The 12468-nt window shown below is 39.4% G+C and overlaps 1 protein-coding gene across 1 annotated transcript in view; it reads left to right on the top strand.

Moving 5' to 3' along the window:
• The window catches only part of LOC116097497 (guanine nucleotide-binding protein G(i) subunit alpha-1), a gene marked incomplete at its 3' end in the record, with an annotated part of 75726 nt that overhangs the window by 2100 nt on the left and 61158 nt on the right, over positions 1–12468 (top strand). The gene's annotated exons all lie outside the window — the stretch shown is intronic.

The raw sequence follows: 12468 nt of genomic DNA, 5'->3' as shown, positions 1-12468 counted from the left end.
TGTGGGGGGGGTATTCTGTGTGTTAGGATGTTTAGCAATGTGTGTGTGTGGGGTGTATTCTGTGTGTTAGGATGTTTAGCAATGTGTGTGTGTGTGTGGGGGGGGTGTTCTGTGTGTTGTTAGGATGTTTAGTAATTAAGTTAACCGCCACCCATTAGATGCTACTTGCTGCCCAGCATTTCTACTCCCTACAATGTTGCCAAACGCCCCCTGGAGGCAGAAATGTAACCTCTGCGGAGAACCCCTGTTTTAGATTAATAATTAAATATAGTTGAGCGTGTAACATACAGCTGAAGTTGATCTCTCTTACCATCTGTGGTGAGTTAATGAGAGAGGTACCAGAGTCCTGATTTTCAGAAGAAATCACACGGTTCGGTTCTTATTTCTCCAAACCAGTGCATTAGAAGGATTCTAAAGTTATAAACAAGCAAACGAATGGCAAATGAATTCCTTTAAGTGTTGTTTCTAGCTTTGAAGTTTTGCTATTTTCTGTATTTTCTGTCTAGAATTCCAGTCCATCCCTGTCTTCTTGTGCATCACTTCTCCGACACCCTAGTTCTCATTTAAAGGAAACAAATCCTTGTATACTTATTTCCAAAATCTTAATTTTCGTAATAGTTGAAAACATTTTTTTCCCCAAGTCAGACTTAGCACTGAATTATGACCTTTAGTCCAAGTTTGGATGTTTAAGGCTGTGTGTAATTAACTCTATGGCGTCATCCACCCAACTTATGGTCGCTGGTCAACTGAGATGTAAGGTGGTATCTTAGGTGACCTAGCAATGCCATGTGCATCGTTAGGAGAGTGTCTTCATCTTCATTTGTTTTATTTTGCTTCTCAATAATTTATTTAAAGATACTTACAGCATAAAACATTTAAAACAATCTATTTAAAACATTGCATTTTTTCGTGAAAGAATGCAATGTCTTTAACATCTGAGGTGAGAGATTCTTGCATAAGATTTGCAAATAATTAGTAAACATTTGGGTGCTGGGTGTGTAGTATTTACTATTTCAATTATAGGTGTTTCACTGTTCCCTAAGTACAGAGACTCAGGCCTAAACCAATAGAGAGGAGCAAATCTTGTCTCCTGACCTAAAGGGGATCAGTCTGCACTTTTGTTTACTTTAAGTATTTCAGTTTGGTTTCCAGCATTCAGTATTTGAATCAGTTAAGATGCTTGCATGGGCCATGTGGACATTTAACATTTTTTCCACTGTGTATACATAACTGTCCCAGAGGAAAATACCTTTTATTATTACACTTTTGAGAATTCATAATTCTAAGGCAATGGAATTACAATTAGGATGTTGTTCAGTTAGACTATGTTGGACTCCTCTCGTTTATTAAATTGCATTCGGTGATGATTTTTTTTAAGATAAAAGGTACTAGCTTTAAAAAGATAGTACAATTTTCACGAATTCGCTGTTCAGTTACAGTCTCATTGCAAAGCTTTGAGCTGTATTTCCTTTTACCGTAACAGACAGTTCTCTTTCTTCACCTCCACACATAAGCATGCTATTGTAGGTCTTCACTTCCACACATAAGCATGCTATTGTAGGCTTGGGGGTGGGTGTGGGGAGCCAGGTGAGGACTTTGAAGTTTACTGCTGATGGACAGTTTCTGTTGCCCTTCAATCAGCAGTCCTTCCACTGTCTTTGGACACACACTATGACTTGCATAGTTGAGAAATTCTTGCTTTATCAGGTTTTAATTTTGCATTGCTTTAGCTATTTCCCAGAGCCTTAGTTATCATAAAGGCTTTTTCTTTGGATGAGTGGACATGCCATTTTCAACCGAGTTGTATGCTTGTCTATCCCTGGTCTATTTTGTGTTACTAGTTATTCTAATGGGAGCTATTGGTTGTGTCATTGTGTGCTTGGGATATGTTGAGTTTCTCTGGAATCCTCTTCCCGTCCTCCCACTTACAGCTCTAGGCTGCCTCTGCCTCACACAGCCTTATTGCTAGCTCCTTCCTGGCCTTTTCCTTTGCTTTTCTTGCCTCTCATGCTGTGTGCCGAAACACATGCCTTCTCCATTGCAAGGCGAATGAACATCTGTTTTAGACCTGGCTCCTCTCCGCTAGCATCTTCTCAGGGTTTTCAACAGGAGCAGTCAACGGGGATTAAGAATATTTGTGGCTGTTGTCTAGTGTTTGGTCCGACTACCATGGACACATTAGGGGACAAAGAAGTTCTTATGCTTTCTCTGGTTTTTGCATTCTCTTTACAGTCCCTTTACTTTGCCATGTGTAAATGTGTGCTAAGTGATGTAAAATTATGCCAGAATATATTCTCCATAATTTCCCACTGTCTGTAGGAACAAATACCAGCCAAACAGCGTTAAAGGAAAAGGACTAGTAAAAAGGTGAAATGACCAAAATAAACGAATGGTACCTAAAAGCAAGGAGAGTGCTGTAATATTTAATTTTCCACAGCAAGCATATCCTTAGACAACTCTAGTAAATGTTAGGAAGTGACAGTGCTGTTTGTTGTCGTAGGGTCTACTGTTCCAATTGTCCTAGTGATCCGAGAGCACTTTACTCTTGATTTTGGTACAAGTAGGTCTTCTGCTTAAGTGTTTGTTCTCCGTCTCTTCTCATTTAGACCATGAGACTTGTGGAATGTATCCAGGACAGAAGCTGTAATGCCTACCTCACAGGATTAAGCGAATGACTTCAGAAACAGAAGAGATATCTTCTAGAATTTGGGGGAAAATGTTGGTAAAACTTGCAAAATGTGTATTTTAAGCTTTTGAATCCAGCCACAATCTTAATTTTTCTTTTGTTATTTGTTCTTGTTGCCTTGGAACATTTAAGATCAACACATTCATGTAAGGCAACTGGAGTGTGTTGGTCACATTCTTAGGTCACATATTTCTTGGTCACATGTCTTGCCATGCAATTCCCTAGAGTATGATTCCCTAGGGTAAGGCACTGGTGAACTCCAGATCTCACATGGCATTTGAGCCTATGAACTAAGGCTCACAGAGCCTTATCTTGTAATATTCAGGCTGTCTTTTATAATAGTTTGTTAAATGATGTTAGAAATCTTAATACAGATAGGAGGGAACAATTTTAAAACAATTTTAAAATTCATTGGCTTATATTAAGTGGCATCAAATGACAGAATATTTGATGTGGGGCTCTGGAGGGCAGAATTCCCAAACAGATTTCCAGTGGGTTAAAACAGTAAGTAGGTCAAAGTCCCCAGTCAAGCCCCATCCATAGAACCTGTGAAAAGGGAAGTCTGTTCTGGAGGGTCTGGGGATTGTTCTACTTCCTGGCTTTCCTCATATACTCTAAGAGCAGTGGTCCTCAACCTTGTTACTGTAAGACCCTTTAATATGCTTTCTCAAGTTGCGGTGACCGCCCCAGCCCCGCCTCCAACCATAAAGTTATTTTCATTGCCACTTGATAACTGTAATTTTGGTACTCTTATGAATCATAATGGTAATACAAATATTGTTGGAGATTGGAGTTGGCCAAAGGGGTCATGACCCTAAGGTTGAGAATGCTGCTCTCGAGGCAGCTCCATGTCTTAATTGGTTTATGGTAGGCCTCTGCACTTACTCAGAGCCAAAGGTAAACAGTGAGGTTTTCCTCCAGTTTCTCTTTCTCACTTCTTACAGCCTTTATGATTTCATCAAGCACATCTACAAATTCCACGCTAACAAGACCCGCCATAATTTATTCTTAATACCTGCAAAGTGGATTTAATCACACAAAGGTAGCAACCTTCACAGGTTCTAAGGATGGGGCTTGACTGGAGACTTTGACCTTTACCTACCACACCCAAGTGAGCAACTGTCAAATCTTCAAGTCTGTTCTGCACCCCATCTTCTCCAGATCTGGGCTTACCATGGGAAACAGCAAATTTTCTTATTGGGTGTGGGTGAGATTCTAGGTATCTTTAGTAATTTGTGGATTTACAAAATAAACAAATGAAACACATTGTCTGTTCCAGAATGTAATGATGGGACAGGAGGAGGCCATCAGCTCTGAACATCCCACCATACAACCCATTCAAAATAAGGGGAATAAAAAGAATCCTCCTTCAGCATTCCCGAATCCCAGCAGGTTTCCAGGCCAGGGAGCAGCATTGCTGAAGGTCTGCTCCGAGAGGCGCTGCACTCCTCCTCTTGGGCATCCCTGCTTCTTATGGGGTGATGTCACACGTGTGAAGCTCGTGGTTGTAGTTATACCGTTCCCTTTTTTCTCCATAGAATTTCAATGGTCTTAATAGCGTTATTTCATTTTTTTTCCCTCCACAACATAATTTTCCCCCATTTCCCAGAGGAGGAAAAAGCTAACCCAAACAGAATACACCTATAATACTATAGCAACAATGGTATATTGTTATTATCATAAAAAGATGAAGTCTTTTCATCTGAATATCCAAGTTGGTGGCTTGTAAGTTTGTTTCTCATAGGACTCAACTCAAACAAGCTTTCAACTATTTTAACAAGGACCTTTTACTCTTCCCTTCCCTTCCCTTCCTAGTATTCTTCACTGCCTTTAAGGTACATGTGTGTCCCCACAGTGCATGCATGAGAACTCAGGTACTTCTGACAGATGCTTTAAGAAGTCTATCATGTGTCTATCTTTCTTTTGAGTCCTTCCTAGGAGAAGACTCAGTGTAGTATGTATACTGAGCACACAAGAGCACCGTGGTTTGAATCACCTCAGGCATATGTTAAAGCAGCTCCCACAAGCCAGGTATCTCTATTGATATTTTATGTATAACACTAGAAAATGGGTGGTGGTTTTAATTTTATGTTCTTTAACCCTTCCTAAGTTGTGTACCTATGGAACCTGAAATCACTGGTTTCTGTATTGAACCTATGATACTGTACTCAAACTGTAATATGAAAAATTAGCCTTTCTCCCTCTGCCTTGTTAATGAAGTTGCTCTTGATTATCTAGTCTAAATTAATCATTCCTCTTGATTGCACCATACTGAAATTGCTGACTTAAAAAAAAATGTTGGTTGACTGCTCAGTGGGATTGGCTCTTAGAACAAGAATCCTGAGGGACTTGTTTACTGTCTGACCGGGTGGCCTGTAGTGGCTCTTCTCTTCATTATTGGTAGAGTGAATACATTTCCGAGTCAGCATTAAATTTGACTAATAGGCTGTATGTTTATTCCCAGTTCTTTGCTTTGGATGTTATCGTCACATGGCTGCTTCACATTTGACTTTGTAAAATGTACGCAGTCCCATACGTAGGCATGAACAATCACAGCGGTGCGTCACCTGGGATAATATGGAGACCAGCAGCGTAGACTCAGACCTCACCCACATTGTGCTCCCTTTGTGTTGCTTGTCCTTAAGTGGTAGGAAGTATTGCTGATGGTGTTTATAAAGTATGTCCTATGGTTTTGTTATCAGCGTTAGCTTTACCAGATGTATTTAGAGAAATAATGTATTTATATTACAAGACCAAAATTCCATGGCCAAAGTGGGGCAGAAGGAGACTAGAATTAGTAATAGAGGGTTACGCTTCAGTTTGGGGGATTTTAGTGTTGCAGAATGTCCCCGAGATTACTGTGCCTATAAACATGACAATCTCTCTTGTGCTTCTCTGAGCATTTGATCCTAATAATTGACTGTGAGCTCTGTACAGTGTAGAATTCCACTGAGTTCTTTGTTCTCAGTGACTAGTTTTCTTCCCTTAGATGTAGTGAACTTCCTAGGGGGTACTCTCCAAAGTGAAGACAGGTGACTGGGAATTCTATTGGTAGTTGTTTTTCTTGAGACTTTAATTGAAACTCCCATTTTCTACAAATGCCAAATAATAAATATATCTAGCTCATGGGGCTGGGAACAGAATAAATGAATGTACTGAAGTTCTCAGAAAATGGCCCATGAGTTCTTAATAGAGACTGTCATCAGCACTGGAGGTTCAGCCGTGCCTTATGTTTGAGCCATTTACTGCTGTAGACGTTAATGGTTTTGTTGACTTTCTTAGCAAAGATGTGTGCGTAGCAAAGACTTCCAGAGGTAAAAATCAATTTTAATTACTTCTGCTTCTACCACAGATTCTTTGTAGAGCTTGAATTTCTGTTAATAGCCCCTTCATTGGCACTACACCAGACAAATGTTTGTGCATTGTTTAGAATTCTGCAGAGATGAATTTTAAGACTTTATAATTGATTTAAAAGTATTTTCCTTCCATGTTATTTTTAACTGATAAAATGAACACCATTTTCCTTGCATCCTCTCATTTTATACTTTTTCTTTATTTTTATTAAACCTGTAAATGTACATTATGAAAGATCATTTGGACAGATTCAAGCAAATGTGCCTTTCCCCTGGGGGAGTTGATTATGTTTCATACATTTGAAATCATTCTGAAATTTATCAGATTTTTGATTCCCAAGAACTTTAAAAATAAATCTCTAGACCTACCTTAAATTTACTTTTTGGGAAGGAGATGCATCTCTTGCAAAGTGGTAGTATCTTTTATTTTAAGTCATGAGTTATTAAACCTGTTAGTGTCTGTACTCTTTGATAAACTATAGAAAGAGTCTCTTAAGGTTCAACTTACAGTTACAAGAAATGCTTTCTGCTATGTATATTATGCCCTCCTATGATGGGCTTTTTTATTTTGGGAATTTATTTACCTAATCTATATTGCATATTCTCCTTCTTGGAAACTTGCTTTTTATTTGGCAACCTTAATCCACACCAATTCTGTGAATCACAGTGTTTTACACTCACAGGTCATGTAAGTAAAACTGCAGTGAGGCCAGTACAATACAGTGGCCTTTAGAAAACAACTCATTGTACGTGGCGTGGCATTTCTGATGTTAATCCAGTTTTAAGAATTACAATTCACTTTGACATGTTCTATACATGCATTGTTGACCTGACTTTCCACAGATCTTTGCAATCACTTGGATCACAGATTGTATACCAGGATGCGTCAGGGCTGCACTCTTAGTCTGGTTGGTAAATTTGCTCTGTTGATGAGACACTGCTCTGCGTATGAGCCCTCATTCATCCTCAGCTGCCTCGGCACCTGTGCCTCTCAACCTTGATCCTGCAAGACTCCTGTGTCCTGCTCTCCTGCTGGCATTAAAGTAATATGAGGCAAAGAAAACCATCCATATGTTCCTTAATAATTTAAGATCTTTTTCATAGCAGTAGATTGTTTTTGATTTTGCTTTTACTTTCTCATAAATGATAATTTAGTCAGTTATGAGTACATGCTTATTCCTTTTTTGTGGTATTGCACATTGGACAGACGGTTTCATGAGTGCTAAGCCAGGTTCCATCCCACTGATTTATGTCCCTATCCCTCTCAAGGCACAGGATGGCCTTGAACTCACTGCACATCTCACTTGGGCTTTTAACCTGTAACATTCCTATTTTAAGCCTAAATTATCTGGAATTACAGACATTTACCACCAGATCTCACTAGGTTATAGATTTTTTTTCATTGATGTAGAAGTGGTTTTATATTACAGACTATTTCACGGATCTGAAGGCCTTGAGAAATATAACAGGCAGTCATGTAACCACACCTACTAGTATTTATTTAAAGAGGTAGTGTCTTGTCTCTCCTCCTCATGGATGAAATACTTTATACTTAGGCTGGGCTTTTCCATAACTCTTGTTACTACTTCTGCATCCTTAGGGATCATTTTCCTCAGTTCAGTAATATTTTAGCCTACCTTTTAAAATGCTGATCTTTTAAGGGTGTCATAGTCATTTCTGGAAATCATTTCTAAACCCTTAGTTTTGGTTATTAATCCTTTTTATTTTCTAGATTCTTAACCACTGTCTTCAGTGCATGCATAGTTTGAAAAGTTGGGTAGTCTCCTGTTCAAAGTGTCTTGCTGCCATTTCATAGTAGAGTGTGTCCCCATGTAGCTCCTTCACACTGTGCACATGGAACAGGAACCCCTGTGAGCCTTATGCATATTCTGTCCTATCAGTTTTGTGGAACGAAAGGGGAGGGCAGGGTTTTCCAAGGTTCCTAAGACCATCTCATCAAGGCTGAGGACATCTCTTATCCTTTGTTTAGACACACCCCAACCCCTTTTTACTTCCTCCATCGTTGAAGATACCACCCATCTTTGATATGTTAGTTGCGGAAGTTTCCTGATACTGTGCTAAGGATCCTTATTAACTTGCTTGGTGTGATATCATCCATGGTAGCTAGGGTAATCCTCATCTCTTAGCAAACCCCATTGACTTGTCATTGCAGTTGTTGGTCTGCTAACAGATAGATGGCCTGACTACGTCCCCTTTTCTCCATGGACTGTCTGTTGTGGACGCCGTGGTCCTCTCAGATTACTGTTTGCTCCTGGCATCCTACTGTTGTAGGGTCATTATGGGGAATCCGAGCTCTGAACTCTTGAGTGCGCTGTATCTTCTGTTCCTTGCAGGCCTCAGGAGAAGTACACACTGTGTCCATTGCTCACAGGTGCTGTGAGGCTGGGAGCTGCACACAACCTCCTTGCCACAATTCTCCACCAGCTTGCAGAGAGTCTCCTCCTTCTAGAACTTTGGCCCAGGGGAGAAAGGAAGAGAGAGGTCTGACTCTGCCTTACTTGTCTCCTTCTGCCTTCTGTCTTTGCTACTGATTACCTCCCAAGTTTGTGTGCTTTCCCAAGAGGGTTGCTGGGAAAGTAGGCCACTTGGATATTCTTCTATCTCCATCTGGTGATACTCATATCTGTCTTTTCCCCATTATTCTTCTAAGTATGGAAGAGAATAAAAAGCCCACCAGCAGATTTCAAAACATTAAGAACATTAAACAGCTTTTTAAGTGTGTGTGTGTACACGCGCGCGTGTGAATGTGTACGCGCGTGTGTATGTATGTGTGTGTGTGGTGGTGTGTGCATATGAATGCACACAGCAGTAGAGGTAGAAGGCATCTGATTCCTCTGAAGCTGCAGTTACAGGTTGTTGTTGGACACTTAATGTGGGTGCCAGGAATGGAGCGCAGGTCCTCTTTGAGAGTATCCTGTGCTCTTAGCCCTCTCTCTAGCCCTTGAATATTACATTCTCTACTACCTGCTCTGAAGTTAGGTGGGAGGTTTTTTGACCCTTTTGTCCCCTCTTAAAATTCTTCCTCTTAGCCATCCCTGATACATCACAATTGCCATCCCAATTTTTCTAGAACTTCTTTTCTTAAACTTATAACATATATTGACAGATTTGAACTCTTGTGTTCAGATTGGTACAGGATTGGGTCTGAGATTCTGCATTTTTTTTTTCTCAAAATCCCAGGAGATATTTGTGCTGCGGGGCCATAGGCTAGTCCACACTATGACAAACATAACCCTGGAGGAGAGGATGCTCCTGAAATTGTTACATTTAGCCTTTTCATAAGTATTTTTCAAGGCTTGCCTTCTTTCCTCTTTTCTCAACATTCATGAAACCTCTCATAATCTTTTCAATAGGGTTTAACAAGAACCTTATATAATATGAGCTCTTATTACACTTTTTACACTAACATATGCACACATGCATATTTGTCAGTATCTCTTCTGCTTAAATATCATTTTTGTGCTATGAATTTCTGATGTGAATCTGGAGAATAATTTGAGCAGGACATTTTGAGGAAAAATAATTCAGTGTTATCTTCCATGGAAACATGTGCTTCCTAAGCACTGACCCAGAATCATAAGTAGTGATAATCAATCTTCCATTTCTATGTGTGGAAGAACTTTCATGTGAAGTCCCTTTGATGATAAGATTATTCAGGTCTGGCTGGAAGCGTCCTGGTAATGGTTTTATGACTGTTTTCTTTTGTAGATGTTCATGATAGAATGTCTTTGTTGGACAAAAGAAGTCGCTCTTTGGTTGAACACTGTGTCTTCCCATCATTCCTGCTAAAGTCTGGATCTTCATGTAATAACTAAGCATGGAGCCCATGGGAGATCCTAAGGGATGGGTTTCTGAGGGGGCATTTTTCCTCATGGATTTCCAGCTTCCAGAACTGGGAGCAATAGATACATTGTTTTTGAAGTTGGCTAGTCCATTTATGGTGTCAGAGGAAGTCAAAGTAATTGAAACTTTTGCAAATTGTGAAGATGCCAGAGAGATCAGCCGAAGAACTTTATAATAACTGACCTTGAAATGATTGACAGTGCTCTGGTTTTCATAACCAAACTTTTCCCCTATCCAAAGTTTCAGAATAATTTTTTATTGTATCCAGAAGGGAATTTAGAGCTTAGACCACTTAACCTTCTCATTAATAATTGTAAGTACTTATGGTCAAGTCTAGCCCATGTTCATCAGCTTGTTTGATTCCTACATATCATTTGTGGAATGGGCTTACTTGAAGTTAGTTGTAACATCTGTTCTTAAACATGTGTAATTCACTTAACAAATGTTTATAGAATGCCACATCCATGCCTTGCAGGCCCCACATATCTTAGAATGGAGCAATCTTTGGGAAGCTAATAAGAACTAGAGAAAACGGCCTTTGAACATTGGCCATCGAATAACACAGTCTAGTTATTTTGGCCTGTTTCACTATAATCCATTACACAGATTATGAAACCATCCTAATGTTGGTGGTAGAGGTCTTCCTGCTTTGTTGTAAGTCTACTCCCTTGATCCTACCATGTGCCTATGTTCTTGCTGTTTGATATTTAAATCCCTAGGTTAGTGGTATTGAGCTGGTATAAGGTTTATGATCATAGGGACATCAGAAGAGCTTCCAAGGTACTGTCATGTTTCAGCTCTGACATCATAAGGTGTCAGGTACCTTGGTGTCTTGGTAAAAACATTTCACATATAAACCCAGGTTTTGTTATTGTACATCAACACCTGTCCACGTGGATATCTTCCTGTGCTTTCACGTCCAGCTGTCCGCTGAGGCTTGTCACCTCTCTTTGGAATGTGGTCTGCACCACCCTCCCTTTCCATTTTCATCTGAATCTGTCTGTTGCAATAGTCTCCTACCTGGTCTTCCAGTCTGTATAACTTCTGCCCGTAAGCCGGTCAACTGACAGCTTGAATCTTATCAGTGGCCACCGGGAAGTCCCTCGTGGTGGTTCCCATTATTTACAGAGCACCACCCTAATTACTAGCATGATGTTAAGATTCTGTGTGGTTTGGTTTCCACTCTGCCTCAGCATATTTCCCATGACTCCACTTTGCCATTCTCCAACCCTTCCCGTGCTTGGCTATAACGTCATGTATAGCAGATAGGGCTGATCCCCATGCCTGCCCTTATCGTGTTCCTCTTCCCAGAATGCCTTCCCTCTTACCTGTGTCTGGCCCTGCCTATGTAAATTTAGGAACAGAATTTGAGACATTGATTTTTTTTTTTCAATATTAAAATCAGGATTTTTTGTGAAATAATTTCTCATTGATTCCTAATCATGATTTAAATATATTTCAACAGCATTTGAATATATATAATTGCACAAACATGTAATTAGGCTGAAGCCAAACAACTGCATACACAGTTAAAAAATGCAACAGTTTCACCAGCAGCACATCCTCTGCTCTAGGCTGGATGCCACCTAAGAGGCACAAGCTTTGTATGCTCCACGCCTCCTCCCTAATGCCACGATGGTTCTGTACTCTCCTTCTCTTTCTCAATTAGCAACACCCTCAATTTAGAGTGGCTCTAACTTCTTTGGTAGAACAAATATTTCGTTGTAGCATCACGTACAAGAGGAATCAAAAGGCTTACTCCACATGTTTGCTTACCTCCCTCCCTCCTCCCTTCCATCCCTCCTTCTTTCTTTCTTCCTCTCTCTCTTTCTCTTTTTGTTTCTCTCCCTTCCTTTTTTCTTTCTTTCTTTCAGAGCATACTCTCCATATGTTTCTTTTTTATTGATTTTTTTTTTTTAAAAATTATATGTATGTACTTTTCCTATTCTTTTTCATGGTCTGCCTTTCCTTCCATTTTCTAGAACTAATATAAATAGTATTAGTGTCATGTCATTTCTTGAAATATGGCTTCCACTTTTTAACCTCCTAATGTAATTCTTCTAAGTCCTTTTCTACATTAAAATCTGAGAAAAGCTTCCTAATGTTATTTCAAAAAGGTGGACAACTATGAGTGTTAAAAGGGTCTCAGGACTTAGCGGAGTATAGGCTAAGCACATATTTACTGAATAAGTTCATAAAAATGATGCCTGAAAACATAAATAATCAACTTGGTATGAACAATAGCCTATGTCTAATCAAATGTTTTAACTGCAGTTTGAAAGGCGAAAATGAATCTTATATAAACCTTAAAATAGTATGGTGGCTTGCTTTAAAAATAAATAGAATATGAAAGGCTAATTCCAGAGTAAAACTGGAGTTAATATCCATTCACTCTCATTTCTTATACCTTCAGTGTCTAGGGCTGAAATATTTCAAATAGAAAGTAAAATTTATTTAAAAGAGAAACCCGAGGCAATTTAATGTCCTGAATTTTTGAAGTGAGACTTAATTATATTTAATGCGCTGTATTTACTGAAGATAGACTGTAGAGTGTTTCATTTAATT

This window comes from Mastomys coucha, unplaced genomic scaffold (assembly GCF_008632895.1).
Source record: "Mastomys coucha isolate ucsf_1 unplaced genomic scaffold, UCSF_Mcou_1 pScaffold19, whole genome shotgun sequence".
Classification (NCBI taxonomy): Eukaryota; Metazoa; Chordata; class Mammalia; order Rodentia; family Muridae; genus Mastomys; species Mastomys coucha.
This window is presented reverse-complemented; position numbering and strand designations above follow the sequence as displayed.